This window comes from Rhinatrema bivittatum, chromosome 1 (assembly GCF_901001135.1).
Source record: "Rhinatrema bivittatum chromosome 1, aRhiBiv1.1, whole genome shotgun sequence".
Taxonomy (NCBI): Eukaryota; Metazoa; Chordata; class Amphibia; order Gymnophiona; family Rhinatrematidae; genus Rhinatrema; species Rhinatrema bivittatum.
The window spans coordinates 505799701-505826238 of NC_042615.1; the positions used below are offsets into that span (position 1 = coordinate 505799701).

The following is a 26538-nucleotide window of genomic DNA, read 5'->3' on the forward strand; positions in this document are numbered from 1 at the left end:
TTCTCCCTACCAGCAGATGGAGACACACAACTGTTTTCTGAAGTGGTGCTACCAGCAGGAATCCAGTATCCTTCTGATAAAGCTTCAGATCAGACCCCAATCAAATATCAATGAGAAAACTGAAGTCTCCCTGTGTCCTGGAACAGATGGAGAAAAGATGCAGAAAAGGAAACCAACACCAAAGACAAGGTAAGGTGAAATCTTCCCCAACTATAAAACAAAAAACGAACCATCTGAAATAGTAACCCCACATCCCGGGTGGGTCCTGGACTGGTGTAGCAGGATTAATGGAAAGGATATTAACAAGTAGGGAAATTTCTCCTTCCACCTCATCCTGCTACACCAGTCCAGCCATGTCGAGTGGAAAGTACCAAAGCTTCATCTACCTGGGTGGGAGGAAACAAGAACTGCTCGGAGAACTCCTGCACTGGGACATCCAACATATGCTTCACAAAAGTGTGCACTGAAGACCAAGAAGCCACCCTGCAAATGACAGCAGGCGGAAGTGCATGTAGCTGAGCCCGGGTGGAATGCGTATGCATCACCTTGGGGGGCTTCCTATCCTTTAGTACATAAGCAGACTCCACTATCTCCTTTATCTAGCGAGCCAGCGTAGCCTTGGAGGCCGCCTCCCCCTTACATGGATCTCCAAAAAGGACAAATAATTTGTTTGACTTGTGGAAGGCGTTAGTAACCTAACCTCCAAGTAATGCATGCCCAGCCTCCGGCCATCCAAGCACCTGAGAGAACGAAACACCGGTCCACATTCCTCCCGGGCAAAAGCCAGAAGGGAAACTGGCTGATGTGAAATACCGAATTGATCTTTGTAAGGAAGGCCAGCACTAGTCGAAAAATCACTGTGTCCAACAAAATCACCAGAAAAGGGTCTCGACAAGATAGAGCTTGCAACTCAGAGACCTGCCATGCAGTACACATCGCAACCAGAAAGGCAGTTTTCAGCAACAATTCCTTCAGTGAATTCTGCTTCAGAGGCTCAAATGGGACCCCCATTAACACTAGTTAAGATCCCAAAAGGGCAAAAAGGTGGAGGTAACTTTCCCACCCTTCAAAGAGTGGGCCACTTCCAGATGAGCTGCTATAGATACTTCCTCTGTGGGATCCTAGTAGCACAAAATAGCTGCCACCTGCAACTTTAGAGTTCAGGGCCAGCCCCTTGTCCAGCCCTCCCTGAAAGAGGCTAAGATACAGGAAAAGCAAGTTTGCTTACTGTAAATGGTGTTTCCGTAGATAGCAGGATGAATTAGCCAAGCTGTCATGGGGAACTGTCCATCAGGGCCCAGGAAGCGGAGCTTCTTAGTAGAATACAGAACTTTGCTCTGTGCGGCTGCGCATGCCTTCCCGCACAGAAAAACAGTCTCTCAGTCTGTGATGTAGCAGTTCGTGAATAACGTGCAGACTATCCAGGGAGGTGGACGGGTCAGCATGGCTAATTCATCCTGCTATCTATGGAAACACCGTTTATAGTAAGCAAACTTTTTCTCTTTGATAGCAGAGCTGAATTAGCCATGCTGTCATGGGAATCCTAAGCTTCCGATCACGCTTCAATAGTTTCTAGTTTGATTGGTTTTGGGGTTTTTTTGCGTGATCAAAGGTGTCTTTGTAACTCAGATGGATATCGTTTTTAATATGACTCTTCCCAGCTTAGCATCTTCCGATGTCTGTTGGTCCAGACAGTAGTCAGATGTAAATGTATGTAAGGAAGTCCACGCTGCTGCCTTACAGATGTCTATGGGTGGTACTTTAGAGAGGTGGGCTAGTGAGGTAGACACTGCCCTTACTTGGTGTGCATTCGGGCGAGAAGCTAAGGATAGTTTCCTCTTTGTGTAGCAAAATTGAACGTATTGTGCGATTCAGCTGGATATAGTCCTTTTTGCCACCGGAAGCCCAGAAGCATTCGTGTTGAAAGAAACAAATAATTGGGACACCCGTGTCTCCGAATGTGTACGTCGCTTATAATACGCCAACGCCACCATCAATTGTTCCAGTACTAAATTGAGATTCCATGGCACTGGAGGCTTTGAGATTGGAGGTCATAGATGAGAGAGGCCTTTCAGAAATCTTGAAATGAAAGGATGGACAGAGATGGGTTGTCCTTTATACGGTCGGTGGTTAGCGGCTATTGCACTGAGATGTACTCTAATCGACAAGGTTGCGAGTCCCATATGATATAAGGAAAGCAGATAATCCAGTAACTTTTTAGGTGAACATACCAAGGGATGTAGTCCCTCAGAGGAGCACCATGCCATATACCTCTTCCATTTGAAGCTATAGTTCCGACGGGAAGAGGGTTTTCGCGAGGCCAGGACAACAGCCTGCGCCAACAGTGATATTCCTTGTTCTGTCAAGAGGATCCGCTCAATCTCCATGCTGTCAAGTGTAGGGAGCTGTGCATGGGATGTAGCAGGGTTTCCTAGTCTTGCGTCGAGATCTTTGCGGTTTGGTTGCAATATTGGGTCCGCTACTGACAAACAGCAAAATTGCTTACCTTGTAATAAGTGTTATCCCAGGACAGCAGGATGTAGTCCTCATATATGGGTGATATCACCGAACGGAGCCCAGCACGGGAAACCTTTCTGTCAAAGTTTCTAGAAACTTTTGACTGGCCCTGAGAGGCCACTGAGCATGCCCAGCATGCCATGATATTCTCTGCCACAGGTGTCTCTCTTCAGTCTCGTATGTAGCAAAATCGTTAGCAAAAATAAAATAAAGGTATGAGGCCCAACTCCGCGGGGTGGCGGGTGAGTTCTGTGAGGACTACATCCTGCTGTCCTGGGATAACACCTATTACAAGGTAAGTAATTTTGCTTTATCCCAGGACAAGCAGGATGCTAGTCCTCACATATGGATGAATAGCAAGCTAGAGGCTGAGTCATTCGTGGTGAAGCAACAGTAAAGTATTGTTATTGAGAATGAGTCAGCCGAAGATCATAGTAAGTTGGTTGTAGAAGGAGTTGGGATTAAACCGGAAACAAGTTCTTTAAAACAGATTGTCCATAGGCTGAATCATGTCTTCCTTCTTTGTCCAAGCAGTAATGAGCTGCAAAAGTGTGAAGAGAACTCCATGTTGCGGCTTTACATATGTCAAGGATTGGCACTGGACGATAGTGTGCTACTGAAGTTGATATTGCTCTTACTGAATGTGCCTTTACTCGCCCTTGGAGAGGAAGGCCTGCTTTCTCATAGCAAAACTGTATGCAATCTGCTAGCCAATTGGACAGAGTATGTTTACCCACTGCTTTACCCGGTTTGTTTGGATCGTAGGATACAAAGAGATGTGTGGATTGTCTCTGAACTGCAGTACGGTCTATATAAAAGGCAGGTGCACGCTTGCAGTCCAAGGTATGCAAGGCTGTTTCTCCTGGATGGGAATGAGGCCTTGGAAAGAATGTGGGTAAATTTATGGATTGATTCAAGTGGAATTCCATAACTACTTTGGGAAGGAATTTTGGATGTGTACGGAGAACCACTTTGTCATGTAGGAACTTAGTATAGGGTGGATATGTTACAAGTGCTTGTAACTCACTAACCCTTCTAGCTGAGGTAATGGCTGTGAGGAAGATAGTTTTCCAAGTGAGAAATTTAAGATCACAAGAATCTATGGGTTCGAAGGGAGAGTGCATGAGTTGTTAATACCACATTCAGATCCCAATCTGGGATGGTCGAATTGGTGGTTTAAGGTGAGTTAAACTTCTCATAAATCTACTTACGAGAGGTTGTTTGGAAATAGGTGCATCTCTCATCTTGTTATGGTAAGCAGAGATTGCACTTAAATGTACTCTTATAGATGAAGTCCGGAGACCAGATTCCGAAAGATGGTATAAGTATTCTAGTAGAGAAGTGGTGGGGCAGGTGAAAGGATTTATGTTCTTTTCCGAGCACCACAAAGTGAATCTCTTCCATTTAGAAGAATGGTTCTTTCGTGTAGAAGGTTTACGTGAAGCTATAAGCACTTGAGATATATGAGGTGAAAGATTGAGAGGTTGTAATATCAAGCTTTCAACATCCATGCTGTCAGGGATAGGGATTGAAGGTTGGGATGTCGCAACCAGTCCTGATCCTGAGTTATGAGAGTGGGAGCTACTCCCAGACGAATGGGATCTCTGACTGAGAGGTCTAGCAGTGTGGGGAACCAAACTTGTCGAGGCCAATATGGGGCTATGAGTATCATGGACCCCTTGTCTTCTTGTAGTTTTACTAGAGTTTTGGTTATGAGCGGTATTGGAGGATACGCGTATAGTAGGCCTGAGTTCCAAGGGCGAGCGAAGGCGTCCTTGGCTGGCTGATTCTTCTGTTTGTGTAGAGAACAGAAGTTGTCCACTTTGTGATTCAGATGTGACGCAAAGAGGTCTATTGTTGGTTGTCCCCAACGTTGAAATATCCTGGTCGCTACTGAGGGATCCAGGGACCACTCGTGTGGATGGAACTGACGACTGAGTCGATCTGCCACCACATTGTGTATGCCCGTTAGATAAGTGGCCCAGAGGAACAGTGAGTGGTTCAGGGCCAAGTCCCAAATCTGTGCGGCTTCTTGACAAAGGAGATATGAGCCCGTACCTCCCTGTTTGTTGATGTACCACATGGCTACTGTGTTGTCCGTTTGAATTAGAACAGTTTTGTATGAAAGGCAGTCCTTGAACGCATGCAGTGCATAACGTATAGCTCGAAGCTCTAGAAAATTGATTTGAAATGTTGCTTCGAGGTTTGTCCAAGTCCCTTGTGTTTGGAGTTTGTCTATGTGAGCTCCCCAACCCAAGGTGGATGCATCTGTAGGACTGGTTGTTGAAAAGGGAGGCCTTTGCACAAGTTGTCCTTGTTTGTCCACCAACGTAGAGATGATCTTAGTTGTTGGGTCCATTGAATTGGATAGTGTAGCGGTTGAATGGCTTGGATCCATTGTGATCGTAAAGTCCATTGGGTAATCCTCATGGCGAGCCTTGCCATGGGTGTAACATGAACCGTGGAAGCCATATGACCCAGTAAGGTCAGAAACTGATGAGCTGTCCCTTGTTTCTGTAAGGAGATGGATTTTGCTAGTAGAATGAGTGTGTCTGCTCGATCTACAGGTAGAATGGCCTTTGCTAGATTGGTGTTCAATTCTGCTCCTATGAATTGAAGCAGATGAGTTGGAGTGAAATGGGATTTTTGATAATTGATGAGAAATCCCATAGAGTGAAGTAGAGTAATTGTTCGTGTTAGAGAGGCAAGAGCTCCTTGTGGAGACTAACTTTTTATGAGCCACTCGTCTAGATATGGGAAGACATGGACACCTTCTTTGTGCAATTGTCCTGCTATTACTGCCAGACATTTGGTGAAGACTCTGGGAGCAGATGCCAGTCCAAAAGGTAGAACTCTGTACTGGAAATGTTAACATAACATAAGAAAATGCCATACTGGGTCAGACCAAGGGTCCATCAAGCCCAGCATCCTGTTTCCAACAGTGGCCAATCCAGGCCATAAGAACCTGGCAAGTACCCAAAAACTAAGTCTATTCCATGTTACCATTGCTAATGGCAGTGGCTATTCTCTAAGTGAACTTAATAGCAGGTAATGGACTTCGCCTCCAAGAACTTGTCCAATCCTTTTTTAAACACAGCTATACTAACTGCACTAACCACATCCTCTGGCAACAAATTCCAGAGTTTAATTGTGCGTTGAGTAAAAAAGAACTTTCTCCGTTTAGTTTTAAATGTGCCCCATGCTAACTTCATGGAGTGCCCCCTAGTCTTTCTACTATCCGAAAGAGTAAATAACCGATTCACATCTACCCGTTCTAGACCTCTCATGATTTTAAACACCTCTATCGTATCCCCCCCTCAGTCATCTCGTCTCCAAGCTGAAACGTCCTAACCTCTTTAGTCTTTCCTCATAGGGGTCCCACTATGAAGCGAAAGTACTTGCGATGAGGTACCCCACCATGAAGCGCAGGTACTTGCGATGAGGAGGGAATAATGGTATGTGAGCAAAAGCATCCTGAAGGTCCAGAGAACAAAGCCAATCTCCTGCTTGAAGAAGTGGAAGCATGGTGCCTAGAGCAACCATCCTGAATTTTTCTTTTTTCAGAAATTTGTTGAGGTTTCTGAGGTCTAGGATGGGACATAGGCCTCCAGTTCTCTTTGGAATGAGGAAATATCGGGAGTAGAATCCTCTGCCCTGCTGTGACCGGGGTACTGGTTGTATGGCCCTGGCTCTCAGAAGGGTGGATAATTCTATTTGTAACTGATGAAGTTGAGAATTTTGTTTTGGGCAGGAAGTTGGTGGAAATTCTGGAAGAATTGAGATGAAATTTAGTTTGTAGCCTCGAGAGACTATGGAGAGTATCCATTGGTCTGATGTTATGTTTTGCAATTTGTATGAAAGTGAGATACTCTTCCACCCACTGGTAGATTTGGTTTGGGATTTACAGGTTGGATTTGTCCTCTGGTCTGTGTTTCAAAAGCCTGTCGCAGGGCCTGTCTGCACAGGAGGTTGAGGCCAAGCAGGCCTAGATTGTCTGGCCTGGGATTGTTGTTGTGGCCTGGAAGACCTACCCCTAGAAGTGTGGGGGTAGTATCTGCTTGGCCTGTAATAAGGATGTCTGGTTTCTCTTTGTGGAGGACGATGAGAAGACTGAGTAGCAGGCTCTTGTGGGGTTTGAGACAACTGACGTAGGGTCTCAGTGTGGTCTTTAAGTTGTTGTACAGCTTCCTGAATCTTGTCCCCGAAGAGATTGTCACCTAGACAGGGCAGATCCACCAGTTTTTCTTGGACCTCAGTCCTGAGGTCAGATGCCTTGAGCCAGGCCCATCTACGAGCAGTGATGCCAGCTGCTGCTGTTCTGGAGGCAGTCTCAAAATTGTCGTAGACTGCTCTCACCTCATGTTTGCCCGCCTCCAGGCCTTTGTTGATTACAGTTTGTGCTGATTCCGGGAACTGTATGGGTAGGGAGGTAAATTCTCTCATTTGTTTCCAGAGGTTCCTCTGGTATTGAGTGATGTACAGCTGGTAGGCAGAAATCTTGGTGTTTAACAGAGCTCTGATAGACCTTCTTTCCCCATGAGTCTAGGAATTTGTGGTCCCTACCAGGTGGAGTCGATGAGCGTGGGCGCACACGTTTGGATTTTTTCTGTGCGGACTCCACTACCACCGACTGGTGTGGTAATTGCTGTTTGTGGTAGCCTGGGGCTGGCTGGACTATATAAGTAGTGTCCACACACTTGTTCACTGCAGGAACAGAAGATGGATGTTCCCAAATTTGTTTTTGAAGATCTAATAGGACCTCATGGACTGGCACTGCCAGTACTTGTTTGGGTGGGTCAACAAACCGTAAAACCTCAAGGGTTTGTGCCCTGGTGTCTTCCTCTGCTGTAAGCTTGAATGGAATCGAGTCAGCCATGCTTTGGATGAATGATGAGAATGAGAGATCCTGATCTGGAGAAGAAGGGTCGGACATAAACTCTTCTGAAGAAAATTGAGAGTGTTGCCCATCCCAAGAATCCTCAGAATCTTCTCTGTAAGGAGATTTTGTGTTTCTTTAGGTTTTGGAAAGTGAAGGCCTGAGGGGCCTGGCTGTGGATCATCGATGGAAAATGCAGTAGAAGTGTCCTGTGGCCTCGTAGATGGTAGATTATCGATTACATCTTGATACCTTTGTAAGAGGCGTCGATAGAAAGCCTCGTCTTTCACTTCTGGTGGTTTGAGTAAAAGGTTGTCTCTATGGTATCGAGGGTGTCCTCTACGTTGTCATCGACGGAAGCGTTATCGCAGTCATCGCCTCAGCAGGATATTTTACCCTCACGAATGGACACGCAACCAACGCTGAAATATCCTGGTCGCTACTGAGGGATCCAGGGACCATTCGTGTGGTTGGAATTGACGGCTGAGTCAATCCGCTATCACAGGGGTCGGGAACCTTTTTGGCTGAGAGAGCCATGAACGCCACATATTTTAAAATGTAATTCCGTGAGAGCCATACTAACTACAACCCCCCACCCTCCTGACGCCCCCCAAGACCTCCAAAATTAATTTACTACAACCCCCACCCTCCTGACCCCCCCAAGACCTGCCAAAAGTCCCTGGTGGTCCAGCGGGGGTCCAGGAGTGATCTCCTGGACTTGGGCTGTCGGCTGCCAGTAGTCAAAATGGCGCCGACGGCCCTTTGCCCTATGTCACTGGGGTCGACCAATGGCAGCGGTAGCCCCTGTGACATAGTAAGGGCAAAGGGCCATCGACGCCATTTTGATTACTGGCAGCTGACGGCCCTTTGCCCTTACTGTGTCACAGGGGCTATTGCCACCATTGGTCGACCCCAGTGACATAGTGAGGGCAAAGGGCCGTCGGCGCCATTTTGACTACTGGCAGCCGACAGCCCAAGTCCAGGAGATCACTTCCGGACCGCTCCTGGACCACCAGGGACTTTTGGCAGGTCTTGGGGGGGTCAGGAGGGTGGGGGTTGTAGTAAATTAATTTTGGAGGTCTTGGGGGGCATCAGGAGGGTGGGGGATTTTGTTAGATTTTTACTTTTTTATTAAAGATTTGTCTGCGAGCCAGATGCAGCCATCAAAAGAGCCATATCTGGCTCCCGAGCCATAGGTTCCTGACCCCTGCGCTATCACATTGTGAATGCCTGCCAGATAAGTGGCCCGGAGAAACATTGAGTGTGTTAAGGCCCAGTCCCAAATCTGTGCAGCTTCTTGACAAAGGAGATACGAGCCCGTACCTCCTTGTTTGTTGATGTACCACATGGCAACTGCGTTGTCTGTTTGTATGAGGACAGTCTTGTGTGAAAGGCAGTCTTTGAACGCATGTAGCGCATAACGTATAGCTCGAAGCTCTAGGAAGTTTATCTGAAAAGTTGCTTCGAGTTTTGTCCAAGTACTTTGAGTCTGCAGATGGCCAATGTGTGCTCCCCATCCTGAGGTGGATGCATCTGTAGTCAATGTTACTTGCACAATTGGTTGTTGAAAAGGTAGGCCCTTGAGCAAGTTGTCCATATTTGTCCACCAGAGGAGCGAGGAGTGTAGTTCTTGAGTTACTCGGATAGGAAAAGACATTGGCTGAATGGATTGTATCCATTGACTTTTGAGCGTCCATTGAGTGAGTCTCATAGCTAATTTGGCCATAGGAGTGACGTGGACTGTGTAGGCCATGTGACCCAAGAGAGTGAGACATTGATGCGCCGTTATTTGTATGCATGCTCGAAGAGAGGTGGTTAACGAGGCTAGTGTCTGTGCACGGTCCCTTGGTAGGAAGGCTTTTGCTGTTATGGTGTTTAACTCTGCTCCAATGAACTGTAAACTGTGAGATGGTGTGAGGTGGGAGTTTTGGTAGTTGATGAGGAATCCCACGGAATGGAGAAGATTTATTGTGAGCTGGAGAGAACTGAGAGCTCCTTGCTGTGTTTGACTCCTGATGAGCCAATCATCTAGATAGGGAAACACGTTCACAACTTGTTTGTGTAGATGAGCCGCTGCTAGACACTTTGTGAATACTCGAGGTGCTGAGGCAAGGCCGAATGGTAGTACCCTGTATTGGTAATGTTGAGTACCCACGAGGAATCGTAGATAGTTGCGATGAGGCGGGAATATGGGAATGTGAGCTTAAGCGTCTTGAAGATCCAGAAAACAGAGCCAATCTCCCTTTTGAAGCAGTGGTAGCATGGTGCCTAGAGAAACCATCCTGAATTTTTCTTCTCAGGAATTTGTTGAGATTTCTGAGGTCTAGGATTGGACGCAGGCCTCCGGTTTTCTTTGGAATGAGGAAATAGCGGGAGTAGAATCCTCTGCCCTGTTGAGGTCGGGGAACTGGTTCCACGGCCCTGGCTCTCAGAAGGGTGGATAATTCTGTTTGTAGAATTGTGGATTGGTCTTTTATTGTCCAAAATGAAGTGGGAGGAGTGTCGTTTGGTATGGTGAGAAAATCCAAGTGGTACCCCTGAGATGTGATGGAAAGTACCCACTGGTCTGTGGTTATGAATTCCCAATTGTGATGGAAGAATGTGATCCGACCACCCACTGGTATGTGTTGTGCCGGATTGGGAGAACGGCTGCTGTTCCCTGGAATCACTTCAAAACCCCGACGTGGACGCTGTCTGTGGAGGGGGTTGAGGTCTGGTTGTCCTGGATTGTCTAGGTTGTGAGCGCTGAGGAGGCCTAGATGAACGCCCACGTGTCGGAGGAGGATAATATCGTTGCGGCCTGTAATAAGGATGTTTAGATTCCTTCCGAGGAAGTCTCTTAGATTGAGACTCTTGAGGTATAGCTGACAATTGTTTCAGAGTTTCGGAATGTTCCTTCAACAGAGAAACTGCTTCCTTAACTTTATCACCAAATAAGTTCTCCCCTACACAAGGGAGATCTGCTAGTTTGTCTTGTATTTCGGGCCTTAGGTCAGACGCCTTAAGCCAGGCCCATCGTTGAGCATTGATCACAGTGGCCGACATCCTGGATGCAGTTTCAAATGAGTTGTACACTGCACGAACCTCATGTTTGCCTGCTTCAAGGCCTTCATGAATAATAGTTGAGAAGGATTCCTGACGTTGCTGTGGGAGATTCTCAGAGTTCCTGGATCTGTTTCCATAGGTTACGCTGGTATTGAGTCATATATAATTGGTAGGCAGCAATCCTGGATACCAACATAGAACCTTGAAACATTTTCCTACCAAGGTTGTCTAGGAACCTATTATCTTTGCCTGGTGGGTTGAAGAATGAGTTTTTACTCTTTTCGACTTTTTCTGTGCTGACTCAACTACCACTGAACGGTGAGGTAATTGAGTTTTTTGAAACCCTGGGATGTGTTGGACCAAGTATGTTGCATCCACCCTTTTGTTGACCGGGGGTATGGAGCAGGGATGTTCCCATAACCTGTGCAATAACTCTACCAGGACTTCGTGGATTGGAACTGCCAAAACCTCCTTGGGTGGGTCCACAAATTGTAGTACTTCTAGTGTCTTTTGTCTGGAATCATCCTCAGTGTGTAATTGGAAAGGGATGGTGTCTGAAATCTCTTTGACAAAGTTGGAGAATGAAAGGTCCTCCGGAGGAGAACGTCTTCTCTCTTCTGGAGGTGATGGTTCAGAGAGGACTTCCTCTGAGGATTTGTCTGTATCTGTATCTTGCCAAGTGTCCGGTGTTTGAGGATGAAGTGGAGTAGAAGGTGTGTACTCTCCTTTGGCCTGGATGGGTGTTCCAGCAGCTTAGATGGAAGCAATGGTGATATTGGTGGATGAGGGCGTGGAACCCCTGATGGACCGGGAATTGGCTCTGAAGGTGGAAGGTCCTTCGGGATATCCTCTCCAGTGGGTGGTGGCATTATTGGTTCTGGAGATATTATTGGAATGGCACTGATAATAGTGTCTAGTTTGGCCAAAATCGGTGCAAAGAGAGACAATTCTGGTATTGGCATCGAGGGCGATGGCGTTATGGGCAAGGTTATGGGTTCTGGCATCGATGGAATCGTCGATGGTATCGGCAGGTTCATGGGAACCTGAGTCGATGGCATCTGTGGTGTCGATGGTTTTGGTGATGGCGATGGCCTCGATGGCTGAGGTGGCACCGCTGCTAGGAGTGCATCCTTTACTGCCTGGCGAATATATTCGTCCAGTTCCGCCCGCATAGCTGGTGAGACCAGAGCAGCTATGGGGTGAGGCAGTGAGGGCGATTCCGGTACTTCCCCAGGGCCCTGAGGAAGTATGGTTCCCGGCACCGATGGTGGTGGGGATCGCCGTGGTTTAGAAGGCCTCGGTGATGTTTCGGTCCTGTGAGGTTTCTTAGATTGGGACCCAGGAACCCTCGATGGATCACCGGGTATCGGGTCGATGTCCGGGTCGTGCGGCCTCCGATGCCGATGTTTCTGCTTACTTTCGGTGGTCTTTTCGATGAGCGATACCGACTTGAACGACGATGAAGATGGGGTTGGCGATGCCCTTCCCCCTGACTCATCGGGTGTTTGCTTTTTTAACACGACCTTGTGGATCGCTCCAGCCGGAGACAATTGGGTGGATGTTGACGTCAAAGGCATCAATTGTACTTGGAACAAGTGTTCCATTTTTTCCATCTGGCGTTTTCTCTTTCGGCATCATCTCAGCACATTTCACACAAGTTAACACGTCGTGTTTTTCTCCCAGACAACACATACTCTAAGTGCGGGTCTGTGATGGACATATTCCGGCAACAGATCGGGCATTTTTTGAAACCCGAGGCCAAAATTAAGTCGGACAGCCGTCGACGACTTGAAGGCAAAAAACTGTACGGAACCGGCAAAAAGGTGATAGAAAAACTTACCGCGATGTTAACACGGGAGACCCCTGCGGTTTTAATGTTTTTCCTAAGTTTTTTTCAAACTTTTTTATCAGGTAAATTTTACCTCAGAGGACTCCTAATACCCGCGAGGCTAATGGCTCCGCAGGAAAAAAGAAGACTGAAGGGAGACCCCTGTGCCCAGGAATATCATGGCATGCTGAGCATGCTCAGTGGGCACACAGTGCCAGTCAAGTTTCTAGTAACTTTGACAGAAGTTTTTCCATATAGGACTCCATTACTGATGTCACCCATATGTGAGGACTACATCCTGCTTGTCCTGGGATAAGATAGTTTTTAGGGACACCATTTTGAATTTCTCTTTGACTAAATGTTTGTTCAACTCCCTGAGATCTAAGATCGGTCTCTGTCCTCCGGTTTTCTTGGGAATTAGGAAATATAGTGAGTAAAATACCTTGTTGCGAGCATGTGATGGAATCAGACAGACCACTCGCTGTTGGAGGGATGTGATTTCCTGTTGCAATTGAGTCTGCTGCCCAGTGTTCGGTGGGGCAATAGGTGTGGCAGAGTGGGTTTGGTGTTGAAACGGAGTTGATATCCCTGTCTTACTATTTCTAGAACCCATAGATCTGTGGTGATGGCTTCCCAGTATGGTAGGCATAAGGAAATCCTGCCTGGTGGGTACAGTGGCAGTGATGATGGCAGCGGCACTAAAAAGAGGGGGTCGATTTAGCTGCCGCTTGAGGCTGCTGTGTCTTCTGTCGTTGCGGTCTTGATCTACCTCTTCTAGGTTGAGGAGGTTGAGGTGTCGCCCGCTGCGGTGGATTGTAAGAAGCAGGGCGAAATTGTTGATAGTGTCGGAAAGGCAGACGGGTATATGGTTGCCTGTGGGTGGGTATGTTGTATTTACGTTGTGTGCCGAAGGAGGGGTTTTGGGTCAGTGATTGAACCACAAATGCCTGGTCCTTCAAGTCGGCGACAGTCTCTTGGAATTTTTTGCCGATTGCCCCCTTTGCATGGTATATTCGCCAGCCGCTCGTGTAGCTCTTCCCGAATGGCACTGGATCGGAGCCGGGCCATTCTGCGTGCGGCAATTGCCGAGGCCGACGTGCGAGCAGACGATTCAAACCCTTCGTACACCATGCGAAGGAGGTGTCGGATGCCCTCTTCCAGGTTCTGAATCGGTTAAGTTAGTGAAGGCGATGAGGAGTCTGAAGTGGGCAGCGCGGTTTTTAGGGTTTGTAGACTTTCATATAAGTACTGGACCAGATAGAACTGGTGTTGACTAATCCGGGAAGAAAGCATGGAGGACTGATATGCTCTTTTCCCAAAGTCATCTAGGAGTCATTGTTCCTTCCCTGGAGGCGCCGATCCGAGTAATTTAGACCATTTGGCTCTCTGCATTGCCGATTCCACAACTAGTGAAGAGTGTGGGAGTTGCAGCGTGGAGTAAAACAGATTTTTGCATTCTAAATTTAAAATCCATTTTTCTGGACACCGGTGTGGTAGTGTAGGCAAACTCCCACATCTTTTCTAGGACGGAATCCAACACCTTGGGGGACGGAAGGGAGGTGGGTTCCGCTGGGATATGAAATATTTTAAGGAGACCAAGTGTTTCCGCCTGAGGATCCGGTAGCTTTTGAATCTCTAGGTTAAGAATAGCCCCCCATCTTATCCAAGAATTTTGGATAAGATCTTCTGGGGGCGAGTAGGGCTCCGGTTTGTCCTCTGGCAGGTTGGAGGGATATCCAGTAGATGAGGGAGATGAAGGAGGTGAATCTGAATCTACCACCGTCGGGGGCCTGACTTTCCCAGGGGGTAGAGTTGCAGGCTGAGATGGACCTGGTGGGGAGAGATCTCTCGGGCCCTGCGGGGAAGGTTCTCTCGGTCGTTCTGATAATGAGTGTGGTTGAGGCGAAGGTGGTGTGCTGCCCTTGGAGACGGAGGAAGTTGAAATGTGGATTGTTAACGTGTCAAATAATCCTGCTAGAGCAGGTGAGTTGTGAAAACGCCTGGTGTCCACAGAGGCATCCTTTGTTTCCGCGGCGATGTGGAATACACTTCCCCACTTGAGGAAGTGGGGAAGTGTATCCACATCTAATACTGATCTCCTTCTCTTCCGAGCTGGTTCTTGTGGATCTGTTCCATCAGTCTCCTGGTTAGAATCAGGTGAACTAAGGGGAGTTGTCTGACGTGGTAAGGAGGAAGACTATGTAATCCTTACATACTCCTCCTCAGAATGTGTTGTCGACCTAGCATACCCCATACTCCTTGGGGTATGCTCCAATCGCTGGGGATCCTCATCAGGTTTCCAAAATCCCAGCTGACGCTGACCCAGCGGCTCAGTTTCATCGGGGCGAATCTGGACACCACGGTGGCTAAGGTGTTCCTTCCCAGTGAACGCATAGCAACCCTGGCGGGCTTGGCCAGGTCCATCTGCCAACGGCAGACAGCCTCAGCCCGCCTGCTACTGAAGTTGCTGGGTCACATGGACATACATCTCCCTAGCCCTCGGAGACCTGAGGGCTAGGGAGATGTATGTCCCTACGGTGCGAGCCGTCGGCAGATCTCCCCCCGAGGGATGGGGACGACTGTGGATGGCTTTTCATCACCTTCGCTTTACTCTTCTCTGTCCGTCTCCTATGTTCCGATTGGGTGTCACTGGTATGATGAGTCTACACCTGCGTCGACAGTATCTCGGCATGCGTTGGATATTTTGACCCGAGCATCAGTCCGGACACAGCATGCGTCCGTTTTGACCTTCCCTGCGCTGGTTGTCCTGCCATGGATGATTTTGGTTGTCCCTGCGTCAAGCTGTGTATTATATGCATCAACTTAGACTGTTCTTACATCGTTCGATGCTTCTTGCGTCTGTTTTTCGGCTTCATGGACTCGACGCTCCTTGCGTCACTACTGACGCTACGTGCATCGAGATTGACGCTCCTTGCGCCGTCTGCACTCTTCCAGTCGATGCATCTGTCCTTGATGCATGCGCTGTGGACTGCGCCAATCCCGGCGCCAAGGGGTTAGGCCTCTGTGCCTTCGGCTTGTGCCTCATTGGCATCGACGCACCTACGGAGCCTCTCGACACTGACTGGTGCGAATCACCCTGCCCTGCGTCTTGGCCTCTTTTTGCCGATGCTGCCGCTTTGAGCCGTGCTTTTCTCGGCTTCGACTCTGGGCGCAATGCTCTCCAACAGATCCTCCAGTCCTGGAGGTGGAGGGGCCTACGGACGCTGCCCGTCTTACCGTCTGGGTCACTGCTGCTCCGGACCCGGCGACGAGTGAGCCTCAGATGGTGGGGCATACAGGCCTGATTGTTCCGCCCGGAGGGCTTGGATTTTCTGGGCCCTCTGACGGCGGGCCCGCGGAGACATCCTGCCACAGTCCTTACAGAAGGCCTCCTGATGATCGGGTCTGAGGCACCTATAGCAGCGATCGTGTCCATGATCTTGCCGCAAGTGCAGGGTTTGAACCCTGAGGGCCTCGGTTCTGGCTTTTAGACATTTTCTTTGGTTTTTTTTTTTTTTTTTTTTTAACTTGGCTGAGGAGATGCGAAGCTCCGCATGCGCTCCCACGCGTGGAAAAACAGACTGATGAGAGATTGTTTCTGCACGGGAAGGCACGCACAGCCGCACAGAGCAAAGCTCTGCCTCCTGGGCCCTAATGGACAGTTCCCCATGACAGCATGGCTAATTCAGCCCTGCTATCAACGGGAAAACTGCAATCTGCCAAGGGGTCTCCTCCCTGGACTTGCAGAAGTGCTCATACAGTTGCTAAACCTGAATATAAGCCAAGGAAGTGAACCATTTCCTGGACTTGAGCAGTATGGAAATTACCGCTGAAGAATACCCCTTCCTGTGGAGCCATTTCCATGCAATACCTAGGCAGTAAGACAGAATGGAGATGCATCCTTCATGACCATAGGCCCTTGAGCCATGAGACCATGCACTCTTGGGAGGCAAAAGGGTCTGGGAGCTGGACAAGATCTGTGAATCAAGGTCTGCACAGCCAGTCTGGAGCCACCAGAATCAAGCTAAGAACATGAAGTTGCCATACTAGGTCAGACTGAGGGTTCAAACCCAGCATCCTATTTCCAACAGTGGCCAATCCAAGTTACAAGTGCCCAAACATTATATACATCCCATGCTACTAATGCAAGAGGTAAGCAGTGGCTATTCCCTAAGTCAACTTGATTAATAGCAGTTTATGGAATTCTCTTCCAGGAACTTATCCAAACGTTTTTAAAACCCAGCTACACTAATTGCCCTAATCACATCCTCCAGCAACGAATTCCGGAGTTTAACTGTGCGTCGAGTGAAAAAGCAGAGTTGCTTACCTGAAACAGGTGTTCTCACAGGACAGCAAGATGTTAGTTCTCACAGATGAGTGACATCATCAGATAGAGCATGTCACGGAATACTTTTGTCAAAGTTTCTAGAAACTTTTGACTAGCACTCAGCACGCCCAGCATGCCATCAACCCAGTAGCCACACGAGGTCCCCCTTCAGTCTTGAGTCAAAGCAGAAAATACGAGCGAAAAAATAAAATGCAGATTAACCCAACTCCACAGAATGGCGGGTGGGTTTCCTGAGGACTAACATCCTGCTGGTCCTGGGAGAACACCTGTTACAGGTAAGCAACTCTGCTTTCTTCCAGAACAAGCAGGATGGTAGTCCTCACAGATGGGTGAATACCAAGCTGCAGGCTGTCCCCTGAACATATAGGGCCAACAGACACCCAAAAACGTGCAACAGGCACAATAGGGGTGCTGTTGGCAACAATGGGGCAGACAACCTCATACTGGGTCCTAGGCAGGGAGAGTTGGGTTCTCACACTGGGAATAGGTTGCGGAGGACAGCTGTCCAAAGATGCTGTCCTGTCAACCATCCTTGTTCAGACAGTTATGGGATGTGAAGATGTGGAGGGAACTCCACATTGCGGCCTTACAGATTTCAGCAATAGGGACTGCCCCGAAGTGTGTTACTAACACTGCCATGGTCCTTACTGAGTGCACTTTCACTTGGCCTTTGAGTGGAAGGCCCGCTTATTCATAACAGAAAGCGATACAGTCCGCCAACCAACTGGACAGGGTCTGCTTGCCCAGCGCAACTTCAAGTCTATTTTTGTCAAAGGAGACAGAGGTGAGTGGACTGCCTGTGGGCTGCGGTGTGCTCTAAATAAAAAGCGAGAGCACGCTTGCAGTCCATGGTGTGCAGAGCTCACTCACCTGGATGGGAGTGTGGCCTCGGGAAAAAGGTAAGCAACATGGACTGATTTAGGTGAAAGTCAATCACCACCTTAGGCAGGAACTTAGGGTGAGTGCGCAGGACCACCCTGTCGTGGAAGAACCTCATGTAAGGAGGGTGTGTCACTAGGGACTGCAGCTCACTGACTCTGCGAGCAGAAGTAACAGCCACTAGGAAGATGACCTTCCAAGGTGAGACGCTTCAACTCGCAGGAGCTCAAACGGAGGCCGCATGAGCCATACCGGCACTACGCTGCGATCCCAGGCCATAACAGGAGGACGTAGTGGAGGCTTTAGTTGAAGTAAGCCTCTCATGAAGCACTCCACTAAGGGATGCACTGAGATCAGAGTGTTACCTACTCCGCGGTGGTAGGCACTGATGGCACTCAGATGTACTCGAAGTGAGGTAGTCTGTAGCCCAGACTCAGAGAGGTGCCAGAGGTAGTCCAAAAGCCTAGGTGATGGGCAAGTGAAAGGGTCAAGACCCTGTTCCGCACACCGAGAATCTCTGCCATTTCACTTAGTAGGACTTTTGCGCGAAAGGCTTACGCGAAGCTACCAGGACTTGCAAGACATTGTCCGAAAGGTCGAGGGACTGTAGCACTAGCCTTTCAACATCCAGGCCACGAGGGCCAACGACCAGGGGTTCAGGTGGTGTAGCCTGTCCTGATCTTGTGTGATGAGTTCGGGCGAGGTGCCCAGGCGGATGGGCTCCTGAACAGACAGGTTGCGGAGGATTGGAAACCAGACCTGTCACGGCCAATGCAGGGCTATGAGGATCATGGAGCCTCGGTCCTGTTGTAGCTTCACAAGAGTCTTGGCTATGAGTGAAATCAGAGGGTATGCATATAGGAGACCCGCACTCCAGGAGTGGGCGAAGGCGTCCACAGCTGGTCCCTTTCCCTTCCTGCGCAGGGAGCAGAAGCAGTCCACCTTGTGGTTCTGCAAAGAAATCCATGTCCGGCTGACCCCACCAGTGGAAGATCTTGTCTGCCACAAGGATCACTCTAGGGGATGGAATGTGTGACTGAGGTGGTCCGCCACCACATTCTCTGTCCCTACCAGGTAGCTCGCATGCAGTAGCATGGAATGCGACAGGGCCCAGGCCCTGATCTGCGCTGCCTCTTGGCAGAGGAGATAAGAGCCTGTGCCCCCGTTTGTTCACATACCACATGGTCACTTGGTTGTCCGTCTGGATCAAGACGGCCCTGTTAGGCAGTCCTGAAATGCATACAGCGCATACCGCATCACTCGAAGTTCCACAAAGTTTATTTGGCATCTCACCTCAGGCTCCAACCACATCCCTTGCATGTGGAGTCCGTTGACATGGGCTCCCCAACCTAGGTTGGAGGTATCCATGATCAGGATCACCTGAGCCACTAGGTGCTGAAAAGGAACTCCCTTGCTCAGGTTGGATTCTTTCACCCACCAGGCAAGAGAGCTGAAGTGGTTTGGTTATCCGGACCAGTGCAGACTTCTTGAGAGGCTTGATGCCACTGAGACTGCAGAGTCCACTGTGTAACCCTCATAGCCAGGCAGGCCAATGGGGTGACATGTACCGACGACACCATGTGACCCAGCAACTTCAGTAGCAGGCGGGCTGAGGCTGTCTGCCGTTGGCAGATGGACCTGGCCAAGCCCGCCAGGGTTGCTATGCATTCACTGGGAAGGAACACCTTAGCTACCGTGGTGTCCAGATTCGCCCCGATGAAACTGAGCCGCTGGGACAGCGTCAGCTGGGATTTTGGAAACCTGATGAGGATCCCCAGCGATTGGAGCAGCCCCACCATCACATGGGACTGCAGGGCTCCTTCACTTGAAGAACTCCTGATGAGCCAATCGTCCAGATATGGGAACACATGCACCCCCTTCCGGCGCAAATGTGCTCCCACTACTGCCAGGCACTTTGTGAAGACCCAGGGTGCTGAGGTTAGCCCATAGGGTCCATTGTGCGACCCTTATGGCCAGGTGGGCCATTGGGGAGACATGCACAGACGATGCCATGTGACTAAGCAACTTCAGGAGCAGGCGGGCTGAGGCAGTCTGCCAGCAATGGATGGACCAGGCCAGCCCCGCCAGGATGGCTATGCATTCGCTGTGAAGGAACACTTTGGCTAATGTGGTGTCCAGATTGGTCCTGATGAAGCTGAGTCACTGGGACGAAGTCAGCTGGGATTTCGAGTAGTTTACTAGGAATCCCAGCGATTGAAGGAGTTACAATGTCACGCTCAGGGACTGAAGGGTTTCTTCTTGAAGAACTTTTGATCAGCCAATCATCCAGATATGGGAACACATGTACCCCTTTCTGGCGCAAATGTGCTCCCACCACTGCCAGGCACTTTGTGAAGACCTGGGGTGTGGAGGCCAGTCCAAAGGAAGAACCCTGTACTGGAAGTGCCGGTAGCATACCACAAATCGCAGATATTTGCGATGAGGTGGAAAAACGGCAATGTGTGCGTAGATCCACAGAGTCCGTCCCCTTGATGTAGCAGCGGGAGTAGGGTACCCAGGGATACCATTTTGAACTGCTCTCTGCGGAGGAACCTGTTTAAGGTCCGGTGGTCGAGGACGGGAAGGAGGCTGCCTGTTTTCTTTGGAATGAGAAAATATCGGGAGTAGAACCCCTGGCCCTGCTGAGCCCGGGGAACCACTTCCACAGCTCTGGACCGTAGAGGGGCCATGAGTTCTATCCTGAGGGTTGGTACATGTCTGAACATCACAGCAGTCCAGATACCACTTACCTGTTAAAGGCACTGAACCCATCAAAAAAGGTGGACAAAAAATCTTCATCACGTGTGCAGGCCCTCAGGGGGGCAATTCTTCACCACCACAGAAGCAGCCTTTCTGGCCCAGCATGGGTCCTGTCTCTCAAGCCAAGTCACAAATTATAAGTATTCTGAAAACCTTCTTCTCAAAACTGGAAGAAAGCGTACAATTCTCCTTGGTATTACCTTTCCCTAGGGGCAATGGCCTGTTACCCATTATAAGTTATCTATTTTATTTCTCTTGACCCTTAAGTCTGGCTGTAAGACAATGCTTCTTGGTTCTTATTCTACTGTCTATTATCGGTGTGCCCTGTATTTTGTTTTATATGCCTGAAAATGGATAAATAAAAAGTTAAAAAAAAAACACAAAATCTGGAAGAAAGTGCAGTTGCTTACATATAACAAGTGTTCTCCTAGGACAGCAGGATGTTGCCTGTATATACCCGGATCAGTCCAGACTGCTGGTTTTGCTTCCCTTCCAGCAGATGGAGACAGAGAAAGTTTTAGGCACTGCCCCTTAACAATTCTGGAAAAAAGGGGGGGGGGGGGGGGGAGGCTTTTCATCTTCAGGGTTCTTCAGGTCCGCCAGGTAAGGTACCCAAGAGGAAGGAGATGCTGGTGGCTACTCAAATTCGCCGGGTACAAGCCCTTGTCGTACAGGGATCCACCCGGGAGACCTCTTCCAAGGATTTAGACCAGGGGGATGGGCCAGTGGACCCCACTCCACCCCCGGACAACCCAGGCATTGGCGCCACGCTTGATCAGATTCCCCTGGTGGAGGGAAATGACCCTAAGGTCGTCCGCTTATTTCAGTGGGATGAGCTGGCACCTTTAATTCCCCATGTCCTCACGGAGCTGGGCATCACAGACTCCCCCTCGGAACCAAGCCCAGACATGGTAGATCCAGTCCTTGCGAGGACCTGCTAGAACTTTTCCCCTGCATGCCATGCTGAAGCAGATGATACTCCAGGAATAAGCATTCCCCGGAGACAGGCCTCAAGGTCAACAGGGCTATGGGCAAGTTGTATCCGTTGCCTGAGGATGTTTTACAGCTGCTGAGGATTCCAAAGGTGGATGCGTCTGTCTCCATGGTTACCAAGCAAACGACCATCCCTATGGCAGGGGCAGTGGCTTTGAAGGATCTGCAGGATCACAAATTGGAAGGTTACCTTAAAAGGATTTTTGAAGTAACTGCTCTGGGCATTCATGCTGCAGTTTGCAGCAGTTATATGCTCAAAGCGAGCCTGCGCTGGGTACAGCAGTTGCAGAGTGCCAAAGACCTAGCTCCTTCGGAGGCAAAGCAAGCCGAGTGGTTGGAGGCCGCAGGGGAGTATGGGGTGGATGCGCTTTATGACCTACTTCGCACCTCATCATGCACTATGGTGTTGGCGGTGTCCACCCGAAGGCTTCTGTGGCTGCGGAATTGGTCAGCTGATGGTTCTTCTAAAGCTCAGTTGGGGGCTCTCCATTTTAAAGGCATGCTCCTGTTTGGGGAAGACCTGGAGCAGCTGATCAAGAATCTGGGCGACAGTAAGGTCCACAAGCTGCCAGAGGACAGGCCGAAAGGGGTAGAAAGCCTTTATCCACCCGCTTTAGATTTCGGGGGCAGAGGCGTTTTCGACAGAGCAGGAGTTACAGACAAGCCTCGGTGAGGTTTCAGTCTTGGTCCCCAGCCTACAGAATATGTTGCACGACCTGTGATGGGGCTGGACAGGCACCACCGGGGTCAAGACCGCCCAATGAATTGAGGCCGACCCACTCCATGGATCCTGTGATAGGGGATGGCTATTTCTTTCTCCAGGAGTGGGTCAAAATCACATCAGACCGATGGGTTCTCAGTGTGATAGAACACAGCTACACATTAGGCTTCGGAGCAGACGAGCAAATTCTTCCTGGTGTCCCCTTATGGGTCTCCAGCAAAGGAGTTGGTTGTTCGCCAGACCCTGGGTCGCCTCCAAAGTCCGGGGGCTATCGTACCAGTTCCTCAAGTAGATTGGGGAAAGGGATGTTATTCCGTTTACTTCGTCGTCCCCAAGAAAGAAGGAACGTTTCGACCCATCCTGGATTTGAAGGTCATTGTGGCCCTCAAGATGCCTCGTTTCTGCATGGAGACGCTCCGGTCAGTATTTGCAGCCGCGCGGAATGGTGAATACCTGGCGTCCCTGGACTTGACAAAAGCCTATCTACACTTCGGCATTTGTCAGGACACCAGAGTTTCCTCAGATTTATGATCCTTGGGCAACATTTCCAGTTTTTTGCCCTGCCATTCGGCCTTGCCACGGCTCCATGGACTTTCACCAAGCTGATGGTGGTGGTGGCAGCATCTTTGAGGAAGGAGGGAGTGTTGGTACATCCCTATCTGGACGATTGGCTCATTCGGGCGAAGTCGGCGAACCTATGCTCAAAATCAGTGGAGATGGTCTTGTCACCTGCGGACCGAGTTGGGTGGTCAACCTCACCAAGAGCCATCTTGCCCCCTCCCAGGTCCTGGAGTTTTTGAGCCCATTTCGACATTCAAGTGGGCAAGGTCTTCCTTTCCGGGGACAGAATCAAATTGTGTGGTCAAGTGCAGGCCCTGCTGCGAACCTCAGTGTCCAGAGTCTGGGATTACTTGCAGGTCCTCGGTTCCAAAGCATCAATCTTGGAATTGGTTCCGTGGGCCTTTGCAAGCGGCTTTGTTGTCCTGTTGGAACCTGCTGTCAGAGGAATTCTATCTCCCGTTGCCACTTACGGACGTTGCCAGGTCCAGTCTTTCTTGGTGGCTGATGAAGGAGCAATTGGAGTGTGGTGTAGATCTGGAGATATCCCGGTGGATGGTGGTGATAACCGATGCCAGCCTCTCTGGCTGGAGAGCAGTATGTCAGGATCGAGCAATGTAGGGTCAGGAGGCATCCTGGTTGATCAATCGCCTCGAGACACGGGCCATTCGCTTGGTTCTGGAGAGTTTCCTTCTCTTTCTGCACAATCAGGCTTTCCGAGTTTTGTCAGACAATATGACGACAATGACCTATATCATCTGGCAGGGAGGAACAAGACGTCGGCCCATAGTCCTCGAAGTGGATCTATTGATGTTCTGGGCAGAGCACCATCTGAAAATGTTGGTGGCGCCACACTGCAGGGGTCGACCAACATACAAGCAGACTTCCTCAGTTGTCATCAGCTAGACCCAGGGTAATGGGAGCTGTCCAACGACACCATGCGCCTGATATCTCGCCAGTGGGGCAAGCTTTGTGTGAATCTCATGGCGACCCAAACAAACGCCAAGGCGTAGCACTTCTTCAGTCGCAGGCAGGATCACAGCACGAAAAGAGGTGTCGATGCTCTGGTGGTTCCTTGGCCGCATGACATTCTCCTTTATGTGTTCCCTCCTTGGCCACTGGTAGGCAAGATGATCAGGAGGATCGAACTTCACCTTGTGAACCTGTGCTTGGAGGGGCCCCTACGGTTGAGTCATCTCCCAAATCTCCTTCACCAGGGTCCCATACTTTTCAATCAGGCAGCTCGCTTTTGTCTCGCGGCCTGGCTTTTGAGGCGTAGGTTGCGGAAAAACAAAATTGCTTACCTTGTAATAGGTGTTATCCCAGGACAGCAGGATGTAGTCCTCACATATTGGTGACGTCATTGATGGAGCCCTATTATGGAAAACTTTCTGTCAAAGTTTCTAGAAACTTTTGACTGGCACACAGAGCCCACTGAGCATGCCATGATATTCTCAGCCACAGGGGTCTCCCTTCAGTCTCGTATGTAGCAATAAGCTTTAGCAAAAAATAAAATAATAAAACGTATCGGACTCAACTCCACGGGGTGGCGGGTAGGTTTCATGAGGACTACATCCTGCTGTCCCAGAACAAGCAGGATGCTAGTCCTCACATACAAGTGAATAGCAAGCTAGAGGTTGAGTCATTCTGTAGTGAAGCAACACTGAAGTATTGTTGGTGAAAATGAGGCAGCCGAAGATCACAGCAGGTTGGATGTAGAAGGAGTTGGGGTTATACTGGAAACAAGTTCTTTAAGACAGATTGTCTGTAGGCTGAATCTTGTCGTCCTTCTTTGTCCAAACAGGAATGAGCTGCAAAGGTGTGAAGAGAACTCCATGTTGCTGCTTTACATATGTCAAGAATTGACACTGAACGATAGTGTGCTACTGAGGTTGACATTGCTCTTACTGAATGTGCCTTTACTCGCCCTTGGAGAGGAAGGCCTGCTTTTTCATAGCAGAACTGTATGCAATCTGCTAGCCAGTTGGAGAGAGTGTGCTTGCCCACTGCTTTACCTGGTTTGTTTGGATCAAAAGATACAAAGAGTTGAGTGGATTTCCTGTGGACTGCAGTGCATTCTAAGTAATATGCAAGCGCACATTTACAGTCTAAGGTATGTACAATCTGTTTCCCTTGGTGAGAATAAGGCCTTGGAAAGAATGTGGGCAAAACTATGGATTGGTTCAAGTGGAATTCCGTAATTACCTTAGGGAGGAATTTTGGGTGTGTTCGGAGAACCACTCTATCATGTAGGAATTTTGTATAGGTTGAGTACGTGACAAGTGCTTGTAACTCATTAACCCTTCTAGCCGATGTAATGGCTATAAGGAAGATAGTCTTCCATGTGAGAAATATAAGATCATAGGAAGTCATGGGTTCAAAAGGAGAACGCATGAGCCTTGTTAAGACCAGATTAAGGTCCCATTCTGTGACTGGTGGCTGAATTGGTGGTTTAAGGTGAGTTAAACCTCTCAAACCTGCTGACAAGAGGTTGAATGGATATTGGTGCATCTCCCATCTTGTTATGGAAAGCTGAGATTGCACTTAAGTGTACTCTTATAGATGAGGTCTGAAGATCAGAGTCTGAAAGATGACAGTCTAGTAGAGAAGGTGTAAGGCAGGAGAAAGGGTTTATGTTCTTTTGCGTGCACCACAAAGTAAACCTTTTCCATTTCGAAGAATAGTTCTTTCGTGTTGAAGGTTTACGTGAAGCTATAAGCACTTGAGAGACATTGGTTGAAAGATTGAGTGGTTGTAAAATCAAGCTTTCAACATCCACGCTGTCAGGGATAGGGACTGAAGGTTGGGATGGCGCAACCGACCCTGATCCTGAGTGGGAGCTAACCCAGGCAAATTGGTTCTTTGATCGAGAGGTCTAAAAATGTGGAAACCATACTTGAGGCCAATACGGGGCTATGAGTATCATGGACCCCTTGTCCTGTTGTAGCTTAACTAGAGTTTTGGTTATGAGCGGTATTGGAGGATACGCATATAGCAGGCCTGAGTTCCAAGGGCGAGCAAAGGCATCCTTGGCTGGCTGGTGTTTGTCTATGCAGAGCGCAGAGCTTGTCCACTTTGTGAGTCAGGTGTGATGCAAAGAGGTCTATTGTTGGTTGCCCCCAACGTTGAAATATCCTGGTTGCTACTAAGGGATCCAGGGACCACTCGTGTGGTTGGAACTGACGACTGAGGCGATCTGTTACTATGTTGTGAATGCCTGCCAGATAAGTGGCCCGGAGAAAAACTGAGTGTGTTAGGGCCCAGTCCCAAATCTGTGCAGCTTCTTGACAAAGGAGATAAGAGCCCATGCCTCCCTGTTTGTTCAGATACCACATGGCTACTGTGTTGTCCGTTTGAATCAGAACAGTCTTGTGTGAAAGGCAGTCTTTGAAAGCATGCAGCACATAACATATAGCTTGAAGTTCCAAGAAATTGATTTGAAATGTTGCTTCGAGTTTTGTCCACGTACCTTGGGTTTGGAGATTGTCTATGTGAGCTCCCCAACCTAAGGTGGATGCATCTGTAGTTAAAGTTATCTGTGGGACTGGTTGTTGGAAGGGCAGGCCCTTGCACAAGTTGTCCTTGTTCACCCACCAAAGTAGAGATGAATGCAGCTGGTGGGTTACTTGAATTGGAGAGGACAGTGGTTGAATGGCTTGGATCCATTGGGTTATTCTCATGGCTAGTCTTGCCATAGGAGTGATATGAACTGTGGCGGCCATGTGACCTAGTAAGGTTAGAAACTGATGAGCTGTTGCTTGTTTCTTCGAGTGGAGCGAGTTTGCCAATAAGGAAAATGTCTCTGCCCGATCGTTGGGTAGAAAGGCTTTTGAGAGGATGGTGTTCAATTCTGCTCCGATGAATTGAAGCAGGTGATATGGAATGAGATGGGACTTTTGATAATTGATGAGAAAACCCATGGAGTGAAGTAGAGCAATTGTTCGGTTGAGAGAAGTTAGTGCTCCTTGTTGAGATTGACTTCTGATGAGCCAGTCGTCTAGATAAAGGAAGAC

The 26538-nt window shown here is 49.0% G+C and overlaps 1 protein-coding gene across 1 annotated transcript in view; it reads right to left on the reverse strand.

The window, feature by feature from the left end:
• TUBA3E (tubulin alpha 3e) overlaps window positions 1-26538 on the reverse strand; it is a 47685-nt gene that overhangs the window by 12974 nt on the left and 8173 nt on the right. The gene's annotated exons all lie outside the window — the stretch shown is intronic.